Raw genomic sequence first — 15,765 nt, 5'->3', positions numbered from 1 at the left:
AGTTACTGTACCTGGAAAGTACCTGGCAAAGTGGTTAATTTTGCATATTTATGGCCACAATACTGGTACCTAACAGGCATAAGTTTTTCTGGGTAAAATTGCTCTGAAATAAATAAAGGATTTGATAGGTACAGCGGTTATATGTACATATATCTGAATCCACACAGTCAAGAAGTGCTTTGGAACTAACCCATTCCAGAATAAAACATTATGGAAGACAGGCTTGTTACAGCAAAGTCCCCAGATGAACTGTCTTTATTTATTAAGAAGGGCTTCTGTTCAGCATAAAGCTGTTTACATTTGTAGTTTTTCCTAGCCTTCACTCACTAAAATCTCATACAGCCTTCACTCCTTTTATTTTTCAGATATGCTCTCAGTGTCTGCCTTTCGTAATTACCAGTAAGAAACTGCTAGATGCTTCTATCAAAGTGTTACAACATTGGTAGGCATTAGTCTATCTTCACTTGTTCTTCATATTATAGGGCTTTTAGATCTAAAAAATGTCAGAAAAAGATGCATCTGAGGACTGAAAATACTGTGCTGTTATATGTGTTTTAACACTACAGACATGAAAATCTAACAGGTCAGAACAAAGACCACGTTACTTGCAGTCCTATGTAGAGTGAAACACTGAGAATATTACATTTTTCTCTCTTTCCTAAAAATTCACAATGTTTGCTGTTCACACATGATGGACATTCAGCTGTTACCTTTATTAAAAATCTATTAGACACCACCACTTTTTCCCTAAGTGGCCGTAAGACCACTGTGGTTGCATTCTTCTCCTTTTAAAATATTAACATTTATTGTGACTGAATTCCCTCTGCCATCATATTGCTCAGTCACACTCAATACTGTCAAATCCTTGTACAATTCTTCCCAGTTGACTCGAGCACCACCATCAAGCTTTATTACTTCAATATTAACCCCTTTTTCCATATGTTGGATTGATGCCCTACAGGATTCCCCCACTCGATGATTTACTCCCTATTGCTTCCTAACTTTTAACCTGCTATTAATTCACTACAAGAGTTTCCCTTTCAGTGCACAGGAGCTTTAATTCTTTATAAGCCTTCAGGAAAGAACCCTATTAATAACTTCTGGAAATTCAAGTAGATTATAAATGGATCATAATTTTTACCCAAATCATTGCCTCGTTTGAAGAATTGGGTAGACCTGTGAATTTTAAGCCCGACTGTTTAGCCTGCATGATGAACAACACAATCCTACATTATAATTTACTCCCTGTTCCCATTCATTTCATGCTGAAGCACTGAACTGTAGCTGTGGTTTGAGAGCACTCATCCTGATCAGCTCTCTACGCACATGTGACAGTCCGGCTGCCAGAAAATGAAACGTTCTGAATTATGAAAATTGTTTTTACAAGACTGTTATTAACCATATCCAATTTTTATTTTCTTTTATTTCTCCAATGCAACAAAAATGAATGGAGCTGTGGGAGAGAGGGGAAAGCTCTTGAAAAGGAGGAGGCAGCTTTCCTACAGTTCACTGCTAAGGAAACCAACAAGCCCAATACCAATGGAGTAACCCAAACTGAGGGCTTCCTAGCTCAGAAGGGACCTTAAAGTTTCAGGGGACAGAGGAGAAAGACATCTCCTCTAAGGAAACAGTTTCCCTAAGGAAACAGGTGATTTCACTTGGTGCTCCAGCATAATAATAAAGTAATATTGTCACAGTGCACCTGACACTGGAGCAGTAGGTATGGGCTGATGATTTAATTTTGAACTTTTACTGCCATGTCTAATGAATTTTGGCTGTCTGGTAAAGTATCCACTTTATCCAGCAGACACAGGCCAAAGTACAGTTATTCACACCCAGTTTTATGGTTTGTTTTTTCTCGTGTTATGACATGAGACACAAAAAACACAGCACAAAGGTTTCTGTCTGCTTGAAGTGACAAATGTAGGATTCCTAATATAGAAGAAAAATCCATGATGATATTACCATAAGTATTACTATGCTTATCTTTTGATATAACTATTCAAATATATTCATAGACACAGGTATATGTACACACAGAAAGAAAAACCAGAAAAAATATTATGGTTCACTCTAGATAACAATCACAACAAAGTGAAAATGGCTCACTTGCAACATCCTCTATGAAAATATGATATTCTTTTAAGTGATTACTCTGTTACAGATTTGTATTCATACAAATGAATTATAAACAAAATATGCTAGTGCTGCTAGAAGGGGTATTTTTTCCTGGTTTTCTAACTACCATTTTACAATACAATTCTTATGGCTCAGTCTTGGTAAAAACACTTGAAGGCAGGACTACAAAAGCCACAGCCACCTTTCCTAAAGATGTTTTCCAAGCAAAATCCAGGTTCCTGCTCCCTGGATTCTAATGTTGGCAGGGAGTTACTTTTCCTGTAACAGGCTGAGCAAGATCCCAAATCTGAAAAAATAACAAGCTCTAAGAACATCCAGGTCTAGAAATGCATGTTCCACAAGAACTTCGAACTAACCTTCAATTGTATATACATTTTTAAAGAAAGTCAAAGCAAGGTTTGCATAAATCAAGTACAAAATTGGAAGGAGAGGGGAAAGGGAAAAGCTTCCACAAATCAAACTGTTATTCACTACAGAATTTTGCACAGATGCCGCAAATAGGTAGGTTAAAAAACAAAAGAACATGAAAGAGTTGAAAAGTGAAACAATATAGATTTAAAGAGCCAAGACTAATCATCTCTCTTTCCTTTGAAAAAGAGCATTCCAAAAAGGCATCACCAAAATGCAAGGAAGATGCCACAACAAAAAGAATTATATAACAACAAATACTCAGTGTTTGAAGAGACATCACAAAAACTGCATCAGAGCCTTGAAATAGACATTTAATTCCACAGACAATCTTTAGTTTAAATGGATACAAAGAAAAGTGGTTTAGATGTCATTTTCTCTGTTTAACTCACAAAAATAGGCATTTGCTTTAAATTTCTTTTTCTGTGGTATCCCAAAATCTTTGTGTAACCCAAATCCAGAAGAAATAGGGTTATGCTTTTTTGTACATCAATGCATACCTTTGTTACATTAACCTGAAAGAATTTTTTATCCTAGATCTTTGAGCTGCATACACAAATATCAGAGAGGCAAATATCATAGATAAAAACGAACCTGGTTTAGAAACAGAATTTCTGCCATGACATATCACAAGGAGAGTTAACTTTTTACTTTCCAAATAAAAAAAAATTAAATACTGAAACATTCTTTGAAATGTTAATATTTAATTCTTTAATAGCATCCTCAGAGACTTTCCAACTCTCACCTAATTTGAGGGTAATAGGTTACAGCAATTTTTATTGCTGCACTGGACATAATTCTTTTTTTGTGTGCTTTTATGTTATGCCAAAATTGCCTGAGTGCGTATGAGTAAGTTTAGGTAGAGGGAGGGGGGTTGGTTTGTTGGTTTGGTTTTTTTTTTTAAGAACGTGTACGCATTTGATGAAATGCTTTTGCTTTTTGCTTTGGTTTTTAACAAGTAACATTTCTGACCATGCACCATCTCACTATTGTTTCTCTCTGTACCCGCTGCATCTGCTCTGCAGAACTTCCTAATTTTATTTTTTTTCCCTGTAAATCACATTGTATTTTGTACGCAAACCTTACACAGAACTAAAAAGAATTTAATGAAATGTCCTCCACAGCCCATCACAGAGCTCAGATCTGCATGTGAGAAGGCAGCAGTGATCTGGCCCTGGCTGGGCTCTGCGTTTGCCTCTCCCTGCCCTGTTCTGGCAGAGGAGAGTCCAGCAGAAAACTGCTGGCTTCTTTCAAAAAACTCTCTAAGTGCCACATCTTGAAAGGCATAAAAAGGACACTTATGCATTTAGAAACCCATTTACCAGCTGTAGCAGAGCCTGAAAAACAGCAACAGAGAAAAAGCAAAGACAGGACTCACCAAAATACATCCTGATGTAGGGGAAGAGTTTTGGTAGCAACCGTCAATAGTTTCTGCTTCTCTCCTCTTTTCCTTTCTCAGTCCCCCCACTCCTAATTTCCCCATTTAAGGGAGAAAATAACAAGGCAGAAGAAGCCAAGAGACTTTCATGACATAAACAATAAGGCCTTCCTGTGCCAATATTTCCTTTAAAAACACTTGCCAATAAAGCTCCTGGAGGCCAGCAAGAGAAAGAAACGCCGAAACAGCCATGACATGAACTTGGCATATTTTTTGACTCACTCACTTCCCTTGAGACAATTCTTCCAAGAGAATGTTGAAGGATAATGGGAAAAGAAAATTTCTTCCAGCAAAAAGGACTTCAGCTGCCCGTGCATACAAGAAAAGTGCCAATTAACTTTATTTCTGTTTACCTACAGCCTTGCTCACACAGCCACCTCCACTGACATGTTTCCTGACTCACACTGGCTCATGTTTGTACATTCATCTTATAAGCCTGCTATCTGAGACAGACAATGAGATTTTTAAAAAAAATCTGAGAATCCTTGACTCCAAATGATTTCTGAACAGCAGAGAGAATGATCAATAAATGATAAAGGGTAGCCAAATACTTGGCTGCTTCACATATTAAATCCATATTTCCCTTTTCTTTATCCCTGCTATTTATATTTCTCTTATAATTTCTCAGAGCCAGACACGCTAGTCTATAAAACATTAAGAAAGCTCATATTCCTTCAGATATTTGTAATGAAAGATTGTCAAGATTATTGTGTCTCATCAACCTATCTCATTTTGAGTAATATTGTGTTTTCAAAAATAAATGGCATGTTAAGAACCAGAAATTAAAATCTCCTTGGAAATCAGCATCTTACACGCACACACATGCATTCACTCCCTCACTCACTCCTTCCTGGGGTGCAGCTGGCCCCCACCTGTGTCTCATGGACAGGCACACAGGGCTTTGGCTGCCTCCTCTCACATTTTCATCTTCACCTCCAGGCAGGGGACCTTCCCCAGGAGGCTGGAGCCCAGCTCCTGAGGGGAAGCACCAGCAGGAGACAGACCAGCACTGCTCTGATGGCAGAGGGAAACGTGGATTCTCCTCCACCATGGGGTCACAGTGATTCCCACTCTTCCACGGGCAGGAGCAGGCTGGCCAAACGTGTCTCTGGCCAGGCTCTGCTCCAGGGCTGCCACCCCACTGCATTCCCCTCTAATGCCAGACTGGGCAGAAAACCCCCACCTCAAGCCAGACCAAGCAGAAATTGGGGGGCTGTCTGATTACCCGTCCCAGTACTGTGATGTGGGGACACCACCTCTTCCTTCCACATGTACCTGACTCAGGGGACCATGCAGGGACCCACGGTCCACGCCTCTCCAGGGACCTTGCACCCTGTCACTGTCTGAGCTCATGCTCACTCTCTGTTTCTAGGAAGGCAGAGGGAACTGCCCAGTGCTCCTCGCTCGGCTAAGGGCTCTCATTGTTGCTGGGATTTCTTTGGTTTCACATTCAGCTCCTTAGATTAGCATCAGAGTATCACATATCAAAATAACCACTAGTGAGGATTTGCTGGCCTGCTCAGAAGAAGGGTTCACCATACCTGCAGCTGCATAATTTTACTGTAATGTAGTCTGATATCATACACCCCTGGTTTCTACTCTCTAATAGCCTGCTTGCTGCTTTAGCACTTGAGCTTATGCCACACTCACCAAGTCCCCAGACTCTCCTCTAAAAGTTCTCCTACCCCTGAAGACACTCAGCAATCACAGCTAAACCAGTGCCACCATAATGGTCCTATCTGTTTGTTTTTCTAAATTTAGTAAATTTTGGGGCATTCCTAGCTAGTATGGCTTGGCTGGTAAAATGTATAAGTGGCATAGGATGCTATAGTGGATACAATCTACTTTAGGAATTACCTACTAGCTCACCTTTACTCCACCATGACTGCTGGGCACCCTGTCAAGTCCCACACACACACACCACGTATGATTCTTTTTTATTAAGCATCTTTTTCTGCCTCCTTACAAAGCTAACACTGGTTTGCTTTTAGGTTTGTTTTCAGCAAAACCAGAGAATGTATGTATTTTTTTGTAACACCACCGGGACAAGCCATCTGTGGTTGGCTGGCAAAGTCTGAAATTCAGGGCTGGGGCAGAAATATTTAGGAGTCAAAAAAAGCTGACTTGCTCAAGAAATTAAAGCCCTTCTGACAATCTTCCAGAGAGCCCCTGAGGAAAAGGGAGGGAACCAGAGAGAGACTCAAGGAAAATGGATGGGAGCCCAGCGTTGAGATTCACGCCAGAATGGTTCCTGGCCAAGAAGGAAGGTTGGCAAGTAGACAAATACAGGCTTTCATAGGCAGCATTGTAAACAAGACATTAAAAATATTAATCCATTTAGATTTCAAGCACTGAGACGAGATTTACTTAAGAAGCAGAATTATGCTGGTAATGGCTCCTCAAACATTTCAGTTGAATGTCAAAATTTTTGCTCAACTGTATCAAGTGAAAATACAAGGAGCTGTTGACACTACAATATTCAAACATTCAATCGTATGTCCAGGCTGGAAAAACACAGAGAAAAGCAAAGGAATGCAGAAACTCAAGCCCTCTCCAGGAAACTGCATTCACAAATTATTTTTACCCTCATTTCTATACCAAAATAATAAATTAAATAATAAGTTGAATAATTTTCTAAAACCAAACTTCCCTTCAGCAATCTTTTCAAATCAAACATAAATTTCTTCTACCAAAATACTTTGTTTCCAGGTAGACACAGTCATGTAGAACAGAATGTCTTTCATGTGAAAGAAAGTTTCAGTAAACTTTGAACACCTAGACTTTAAAAAAACTTTCTTCTCTCCTAAAGGAATCAGCATGTCTCCCCTTTTCCGTTTAGAAAGCATACACTTATTCTAAATGATTGACTATTTTAATTTTCTTTTTAAATGCACTGGAAAAGTAATTTCTCACCAAAGCCAACAGGTGCTCGTGAAAAGTGAAGTATAGAAATACACATTTTTTTGGTGCACGTGGGAAGTGTCATGTCACCTTGAGCCTGTAACCACCAGAAGATTCACAAATCTTCTTCTACAGACTGGTGAGCAGGGCCAAGCATGTCAGGGGAGGCCCACAGGGAAGACTGAGGGCCTTGAACAACGAGAAAAATATAAGCTGCAATCACTGTAGGGGATTCAGTAACTCAGTCAGGAATCAGGAGATTCCTGTATTGGGTTAAAAAAAAGACGGATGTGTGTTGAGTTAATGAGGCTGATCCTGCACACAAGTCCATGTGCACAGTCTGCTCAAGAGAGGTCTTTTTCCCCCCTCTCAGTAGCACCAACAATCCTTGTAAAATGCCAGGCACGGAGGAACTGAAGTATCTCCATTCAAAGCATTATGAGCATTCCAAGGAAAAGGCTCATATTCTCCATTATCTTTGGTCACTTAAAAACACACATATTAACTTAGTGAAAAGGATAGGACAGAAAGTATTCCATATCTTGCAACCTAGGATATACCATACATCCCTCAGAATTATATTTCTTATAAGGGTCTTTAAAATAGGGAAAAAAACCAAACAAACAAACCAAAAAAGGAGGTTTAAAAAAACAAAAAAAAACCAAAACAAAACAAAAACCCAAAAACAACAACAAAACCAAAAAACAAAACAAACAAAAAACCCCCAAAAAACTCCCCCCAAAAAACTCCCACCAAAAAACACCAAAAAAACCCCAACCCAAACCAAACAACAAAAAATAATAAAAAAAAAACCAAAAAACCCCAAAATAAAGACAAAACAAAACAACAACAACAACAAAAAAACAACAAAAAAACACCACCAAAACAAAAAAAAAAACCTACCCAACAACCAAAAAAAAAACCCCACTAGGCTCTTTCTTGCTTATATGTGTAGCTACTCATAAAATTATCTTAAGAACTCCACAGTACCAGAAATGGAAGATCAGAGCAAAGGAAAACCTCAAAACAGAGTTAAGCAAGGAATAATTTCATTCTGCTTAAGAGTGAAAAAAATAAAGTTTAAAGAATCTTCAATTTTATAACAGTTTAAACATTTAAATGCAAATTAAAGTAGCAACACATGAATTACAGAAATTCTGTAGCACTCCTATATTATGAATCATACTATGAGATTTGCTTTCTGCACTCTCAATGGAAACAGAATGAAATACTGGCATCTCAGGGATTTTGAAATGATATACAAGCAGCACATTTAATAGCCTCAATTTTAATAAGTTAGCATTCTATCTCAGATGCATATTCTAAAATGTTCTAGCTGAAGGTATTCTTATGCAAGCTATTTGCCTATTACATACCACAACTGGTGTAACTTCACCATCCAGGGAGGCATTTCCATCCCATGGAAGGAGAAGCCAATAGGGAAACACTGCTTGGCAAACAGTAGCTCACACACTGGAGCTGCAACATTATCCCAGCTTTCCTACATATTAGGCATAGGACCATGTTCAAAGTAAACATGCGGTCATAATTAAATAATAATTATGACTAACATTTGTGTAACACCATTCATCCAAATAGTTCAAAGCATTAGGTAAATCTGTAAACAAAAGGTCTAATCCTGCACCCTTTACTCACATAATGCTGTGCATCAAATGGGCTATGTAGATCTTGTCTATGCACAGACATAATTGCTCTCAATTAACTCCATGTGTCAACACTTTTTTTTATTCCAGTGCGTCGTGTTCCTGTTTAGCTTAATTCTCTCACTGCTTACTACAGGTGAATGTACTGTTTCTACACTCTCACTGACTTAATAGCACTTCTACGGACACTTTCCTACGGGGATCCCACAGGGCTTTTAAAATATTAATGCAGCCTCACTTCTCCTACGCACTTCTAAACAGGACAAATATTCTTTTATTAGATGAAGAAGTTCACTTTTTGCTACTGCACTTCGGGGACTGACCGTCACATCTGACTTGCAACTGTAAACCCAAGACCTACAGCTGCTATTCTCATACCTTAATCACACAAATAGCCTTCTTCATCCATCATACTCCAGAGTAAAACCACAGGAAATGGTAAGAACAGGGAAAAATTCTGCAGTTTCTAAAAATAAAATATATCCACAAGCAGACATGCTCAAACCACTTTCATGCATCTGTAGTACAAACATTGTCTGACGCAGAGAACCAATGTTTCTAATGGCTAAAAAAAAAAAAAAAATCAGGAACAACCTTCTGACAATTTTGTGTCAGTCTGCCTTGACAGTCAAGCAACTGGAGAACAAGGAGGGAGATCAGGAGTCAGATTTCATTTTGGCTCTGCTATGGACATTACTTAAGTTCTTTGCTTTGGCAGCAGTACCTGCAAATCAAGGCAAATAATCTCTTTCACTTATAGATCTTTTGAAATTCATTAAAATCCCTATGGCTCTTTTGAATACAAATACTGTGTACCAGCACCAGCTGTTACTTAGCTTTTAGCATTTTTCATCTTTTATCTTAAATTTTGCATAGAAGAGAGTCACCGCCACAACCCACTCACACCACAATTTAGTGTATTTTCCTTCCAATTTTAATTCTCCTTTGCAAGACATATACTCAATTTTTAGCCTTTATATGTATTTCATGTAACTTAGGTATAAAACAGATTTTTTTTTTTTAGCACCAAACAAAAGTGCTGTAAAACATCATTGGCTACTGAACTGTCAGTAAAGCTCACACGAGCATGGCAGTAAACTAGGGTGTTTTTTTTCTCTTCTAATTTTCAGATGAGTTTAGGCACTTCTCTGATGTGTTAATTAAAAAAAAATCCAACAAAACAATTAATTATCTCATCTAAGCACAATGCGGTTGAACCTGAAAAGAATCTAGTGTCACAACAGCAATCCCTACCAGAAAAAAACAATCCTGAATTGTACAAGTAATTCTCATTAATTCAGAAAATGCTGCACAGGAGTTAGCTAGTAAAGACACAGTTCTCCTATAGTTATGCACTCTTAATTCCATATACAGATAGCGTTTGTGGACCCCATAGGAGTGAAAATATGAATATTAATGGTTTAATCCACAAAATGTTAACATATAGCTCTGTTTTAATAAGCAGTGAAAAGGACACGTTTATATTAAACTGCATTGTCTTCATGTGCGAGGCTGGGGATGGAAAGGTTGGCTTCCCCCACCAGTTGTACAAGCAGCATCTGTCAGCAGCACAGATGAGCAGCAGGCAGGTGAGTTCTCTCAGCTTGTCCAGCCAAGTGAAAAAGCAGTAGAGGTGCTGTGCTGTCTCCTGCCAGGACACCCAGAGCAGTGCTTCTGCTCAGCAGCACTCCCTCATTTATTTCTGCAGTGCCTAGGACAGGACTGCAGCAGTGTGAGCCAAGCAGTCTCTCTCCCTTCCCGTGGATCAGATCTTGACAGCTCTGCAGAGACCATGGCTAAACGTTGAGCCAAGGCAAAGAAACCAAGAGCAACTCCATTCAAAACTGGGCTCTGTTCCTTATCTGTTGCCCTTCTTCTGGGGCAAATGAGCCAAAATGAGCCCATAACCCTGCTGGCAAGAGCACCTCTGGCACTGCTCCACATCTTCACTTCCAACAGGGGCAGACAGCACAGAGTCCAGACAGGGAAAGGATCCTGAAGGAAAATGAGTGTCATGCTGCTGGGCACCACAGGGCTGCCTATAAATACAGAGACTCCCAACACTACCTCTTAGCAAATCCTGGAGAATTTGTTCACAGCTGAAAATCATGCCACACAGGATACAATTCACTGATGCACCGCTAAGCACAGCACTGGAACAATTTGTGCAAGGCTTTCACAGGGGCTTCATGTGGCACTGAATTTTGGCCAAGAGGGCTAAGAAACTATCTGAAGTGAAAATTAGTAGTACATTAAAGGAAAGCACACAGGACAAACAGGCTTGGTAGTTTGGATTTCCAGAGCTGCTTATGTGTGAAAACCAATTATCAGATTTGACACAATGGCAGGCTAGCCCATGCTTTCAATTCCCTTGCAGTAGTGACTGCCATTTGCTTGGAAAGCTCATCTGTTTAATGCTAGAAATGCAAAATCAACTCTGCATGAGATACAAGGTATGATAGTCAAAACAGACAGAGAAAGCTGTAGTTAGCATTATGGTAGGTTATAAACTGCAGTATCTCAGACTGTTCCTGTTAGGAAAAGCAGCAGCTCCAGAGGATAATAACCATCTCAGGCATCTTAGCTGAATCCCCATGAGTCACTATTGGCTATAAGTGCATCTAGAGAAGATAAAAAAAGTTCAGGAGCAAAAAGCAAGTCACAACCTTTTCTGAATCTAATTAGGATATATGAAAGTACAAACTTTTCTCCTTAGTTTTTAAAATAGTCACTTCTTGTTGCTGTAACTGATTTTCACTATCATTTCCATCCTTTATCACAGGACTCACAAACACACACTGGTACTATCCAGGTTTATCATAGCACCGATTTTAAAATTTCATACACTGCTATTTTAGGGCTCTTGCATCCCAGAAGACGTAATACTCCAAATCTCTGCAAGCACAACATGACCATCCCCATGGCAGATCTTTCTCAGAAGACGTAATACTCCAAATCTCTGCAAGCACATGACCATCCCCATGGCAGATCTTTCGGAGATGGAAGTAAATACAACACACAGTAAATATGCAACTAACACCAAAACAGTTCTTCAGACCGAACCAAAGCACTGCTTGCATTTAACACCAGACAGGTATAAGCCATTCTTTTAAGAGAGATGACATTTCTGAGTGTAAAACACAGAACAGCTACCGTGGGGATCATTTTGTTAGTTTAATTTCACTGTCTCTGATAGATTCTCTCTGGGGTGAATGGAAAATGACTACAGTGATTTCTTCAGGTCTTACATCTGAGCATAGCAAGTTCTCTCTCTCTCTCTCTCTCTCTCTCTCTGCTCTTCTCAAAGTAAACTTGAAAGAAGAATTTTATTCTGGGGTGCAGCAAGAAAAAAAATCCACCAGCATCCTCAGGAAATTCCTACATCATTAGGGTGCAGCAGAGGCTGTTGTCCATAAAGGAGTGGCAATTCTTGGCTATTTGACTTTGAAATACTGCATACCATGACACCTCAAACCCTCACACCGAAAACTTTCATGAAGGACAATCTGATCAGTCTTTTTCATTGGATGAGCATACTTCAATTTGAATCTAATAAAAAGCTTACCTTCCATTGAGATATCCCTTTCTTTACAAAAATGTATGTAATCTAAAAAGGAAGCCTGAAAATTAGCCTCAATTTTAAAATAAAATACAAAATATTATTTCCTACCTTATACCTTCATCACCTTCTAATAAATGCCATGCAGCTCTGGGAGGGCATTTTCAGAAGGGAGGAAAGTCCTAGGAAACAAAATGCTTTTAGTAGAATTCTGAATGGTTTCATTGAGTATTTTTAGCCTGGCCTCTTCAGAAGCTCTGCAAACATTTGCAAAACTCTAGAACAGAGCCAGGGTTATGTCACTATCTTTGGTACAAATAATTTGTTAGGAACTATTTTGTTCTGGCACACGGATATATCAAGAGAGGATGCGTGAACTGACTTGTTTTCTTTTGGATTAATGTTTGTCAACTGAAGGCTGTCTTTATGTGGAAAGAGCAAGGTGCCAAGAAGCACATTTCACCATGCCAAAATTAAAGGGAGGAGCTCAGAAACAATCTTTTATTACCTAATTAGTTTTATCAAATGACACAGATCAACTAACAGGAGATAACTAATAGGAAAAAGGGGTCTAATGAAAAAGAAAGTTATCAGCTGGATGCTCTCCAGAAAACAATTATCTCCCTAGGTAAACAAGAACTACTGTTGGGAGGTCAGGCACAAAGCACAAGGAATGGAGGTCTCCTCAGGATACCAGCCCTTGGTGGAGCTGAAAGGGTGAAAAAAGTATAAACTACACTGAGAAGAAGAGATGACTTGCTATTAAAGAAGCGAGTATCTCCAGATAAAATTATTCCTATCTGGCCTACACATATCCCACCAGTTGTTTTTTTATGAAACACAAATCAAGTACAGCCTGCTAGATTAATATCCTTACTCAAAATGAAAATGAGGAATACAATAGGAACAGCCATGTTCACCTACTCATGAACAAATTACCAGAAAATGTTTTTTATAGCTTACAGGGAAAATGGCAGATTCACAGATCTTATTTTATCTTGATTGCCCCCTAAGACTAGAAAGGATTATCACAAAAAGAAATACACAATTTTAGATATTCTGCTTTATCCACAGCAACCAAATGTACCACACATACTTACATTTCCTTTCCATTATTTTCCCAATTGCATGAACTAAACTCGCCAAACAATTCAAACTCATGTGGCTCCCATTCAGATTACATCAACTTTTAATTCCTAATGTAAACCATACTTTCATGTTTCCCATTATTTGCTTATCTAGTATATACCTAAAATATGCAAAACTTATCCAATATTTTAGCTAGAAAAGTAACACCAGACACACATAACAGCACAAAGACATTTAAGAAGTCTTTCTAAAAAAAAAAATCTAAAACTGAGAATTTAATTGATTAAGGACTTGTGCCCCCCAGCAGCTTGAAGAGAAGCAACATTGATTTTTACAAACATTCCTTGAGAATGTTAAGTGATGCAACAGGGGAGTTTTATTATGCTATTCTTTCTCTTCCTCTTCCCCCTCATCCATCACCAGTTAATTTGAAAACAGACAGGGCAAAGAATTTATGGGAAAATGCTCTGTCTCTTGGGATCTCCAGTTCTACCTTTACTGCAGAGCTGTGGAGACCACAGGAGAGTTTCATGTACACTTACTGTATGCTTCAGCAAGGACTTCTAGACACAGAACTATGAAAGGAACCTAAAAATCAGTCCCTCTAAATGGAAATACCAACCACTGCCATCCCAGAACTCTATGTCAAGAGTGGGTAAAAGATGCTAATGAGGACTTGGCACATCCTGGACAGAGCTGAGCATCACTGCTGGGAAAGAGCAGTCCTGTCAGCATGCCTTTCCCTGCCTGGAAATGCTGAGTTACAGAACAAGTCCCAGCTCACACAGCTTGGTGACCCTGCATGCAACTGAGAGCACCTGCAGGGACAGAGGCTTCAGCCTAGACTTGTATCATTGATCCAGGCTGATCATGACCCTTTCCAAGATCATTCCCATCATTCCTGCACATGGAATGTGTATCACCATTCCTCTGTGTCTCAATAGACTTAGTAGGGTATTGGATTTTGGGGACTCTACAGTAAGATAGCCCAAAAAAATAAAAGAGAAAGAGCACATCAGAGGAATGGAAATCAGTGAGCTCATGCAGGTACAAATAGAAAGCAGATTTAGCTGAGGAATAAAATAACCAGTAAATGAACTTATTTCATCTGCCATGCACCTTTAAAGCCCTGCTAAGAAAAGACTCTAAGATTCATAGCCTTCACAAGATTCCAAGTGACTCCGCAAAGAGTGGGGATTCTCTGCCAAAACCATCCAGGCTTCACTTTCCTCCAGAGTCAGTCCTTGGCTGACAAACCCTAACCACTGTGATATCCAGGCCTGCACATGGATGAGGTCACTGACCATGATCAGCACATGAGCATGTGTGTGGCAGATCTCCATACACATGAGAGCCAGCTTTTCCCCCAACGTGTGATCCTTCATTCCCACACAACAGAGCAGTACCACTGTACTCTCTTTTTTTCTCTCCCTGCCCCACTACTGCCACCTTCTTATTACTTTTTCCATTATTTCCATTTACTATGGAAATGCCTGCAAAGCATGGTGCCATTTTAAAATCCTCCTTGGCTCTGCCCACCTTGAAAAGACTGACAGAGGAGGAAAATCTGAAAATCAAGCCATGACAGTGAGCATGATGCCTCAGGTTTTAGCTTTTCTATTTTTCACATTCTGTACTGCTTTAGTGTGTAGTTCTGAGCTTCATATTAAGGGATGATAAGCTCTCTTCACAGAGCAGCTAGACAAAACAATTCCTTTTCTAGCTTGGGACCAAGGAAAACTGATCCAAATTTCAGGCCCAAGAGCCTAAACAATGTGAACTGAAGAGAGAAAAACAAGAAGGATGGGACTTCATAACCTAAGGTTATATTGGACATTTAACTCCAACATGCAAATGGACCAGAACTTATAAAAGTGAGAGACCTCATGACCAGTCATCCATTTTGTGACCATTTTGGGTTCATCTTGGGTATAGCCCTGGCTGGGCTCTTGTACTACCCAAGGTGCATCCATTGGGGCCTTTTAATAAATCCCTACTTTATTCCTTAGCTCCATCTAGCCTCTGTTCTAGGTCAGCCTTGACAAGACATCAGTTCTGGCAGAACCAGAAAAGTAACCACTGCCACTCTCACCATTAGCACCTGGAGATTCTGCCAGCCACCTTCTTCCAAAAGAACTTGCCTGAGCAACAAATTGTTATTTTAACTTCACATTCTTTCTCTCACAAAAGGTTTCTAGCAGGCTTTGATCATATGTCCTGTCCACTATCCAAAGATACTGGATTTACAAAATCTTTGCTTACTTTTTTTCTTCTAACCCTTTCCCTCCTGTGTACCTTAAGCAACAAGTACCTACTCTATCTACCAGAGAACTAAGTAGCAGAGATTCCTGGACTCAAATTCCTGACTCCAACTTTTTAATACTCAGCAATGATTTTCTGGGTTCAGTTAGGCCACTTAAATTTATACAGTTCTACCTAAAAGACAGAGATTGTGAGAAGACTCCTCCCACAAATGGGTGTAAATCCCAGGGTACAGCCAGTGTAACTCCTGAGAAATTCATTCCTCCACGCCTACAGCATTCCTACAGACAGCTTCTCTGAAAATT

At 39.4% G+C, this 15,765-nt stretch overlaps 1 protein-coding gene across 3 annotated transcripts in view; it reads right to left on the bottom strand.

Moving 5' to 3' along the window:
• The window catches only part of THRB (thyroid hormone receptor beta), a 126,046-nt gene that overhangs the window by 72,535 nt on the left and 37,746 nt on the right, over window positions 1-15,765 (bottom strand). The window contains exon 1 of one of the 3 annotated variants that reach the window (XM_039711119.1): window positions 12,221-12,291. The exons of the other annotated variants lie outside the window; for them this stretch is intronic. The gene's annotated coding sequence lies outside the window, so the exon portion shown is untranslated. Of the gene's footprint in view, window positions 1-12,220; window positions 12,292-15,765 lie in introns of those variants that run through there. 3 annotated transcript variants of the gene reach the window in all.

Source organism: Passer montanus, unplaced genomic scaffold (genome assembly GCF_014805655.1).
Source record: "Passer montanus isolate IOZ18808 unplaced genomic scaffold, ASM1480565v1 scaffold10, whole genome shotgun sequence".
In the NCBI taxonomy this organism is placed as follows: Eukaryota; Metazoa; Chordata; class Aves; order Passeriformes; family Passeridae; genus Passer; species Passer montanus.
The sequence above is the reverse complement of the archived record's forward strand: the minus strand, read 5'-3'. Positions and strand labels throughout refer to the sequence as shown.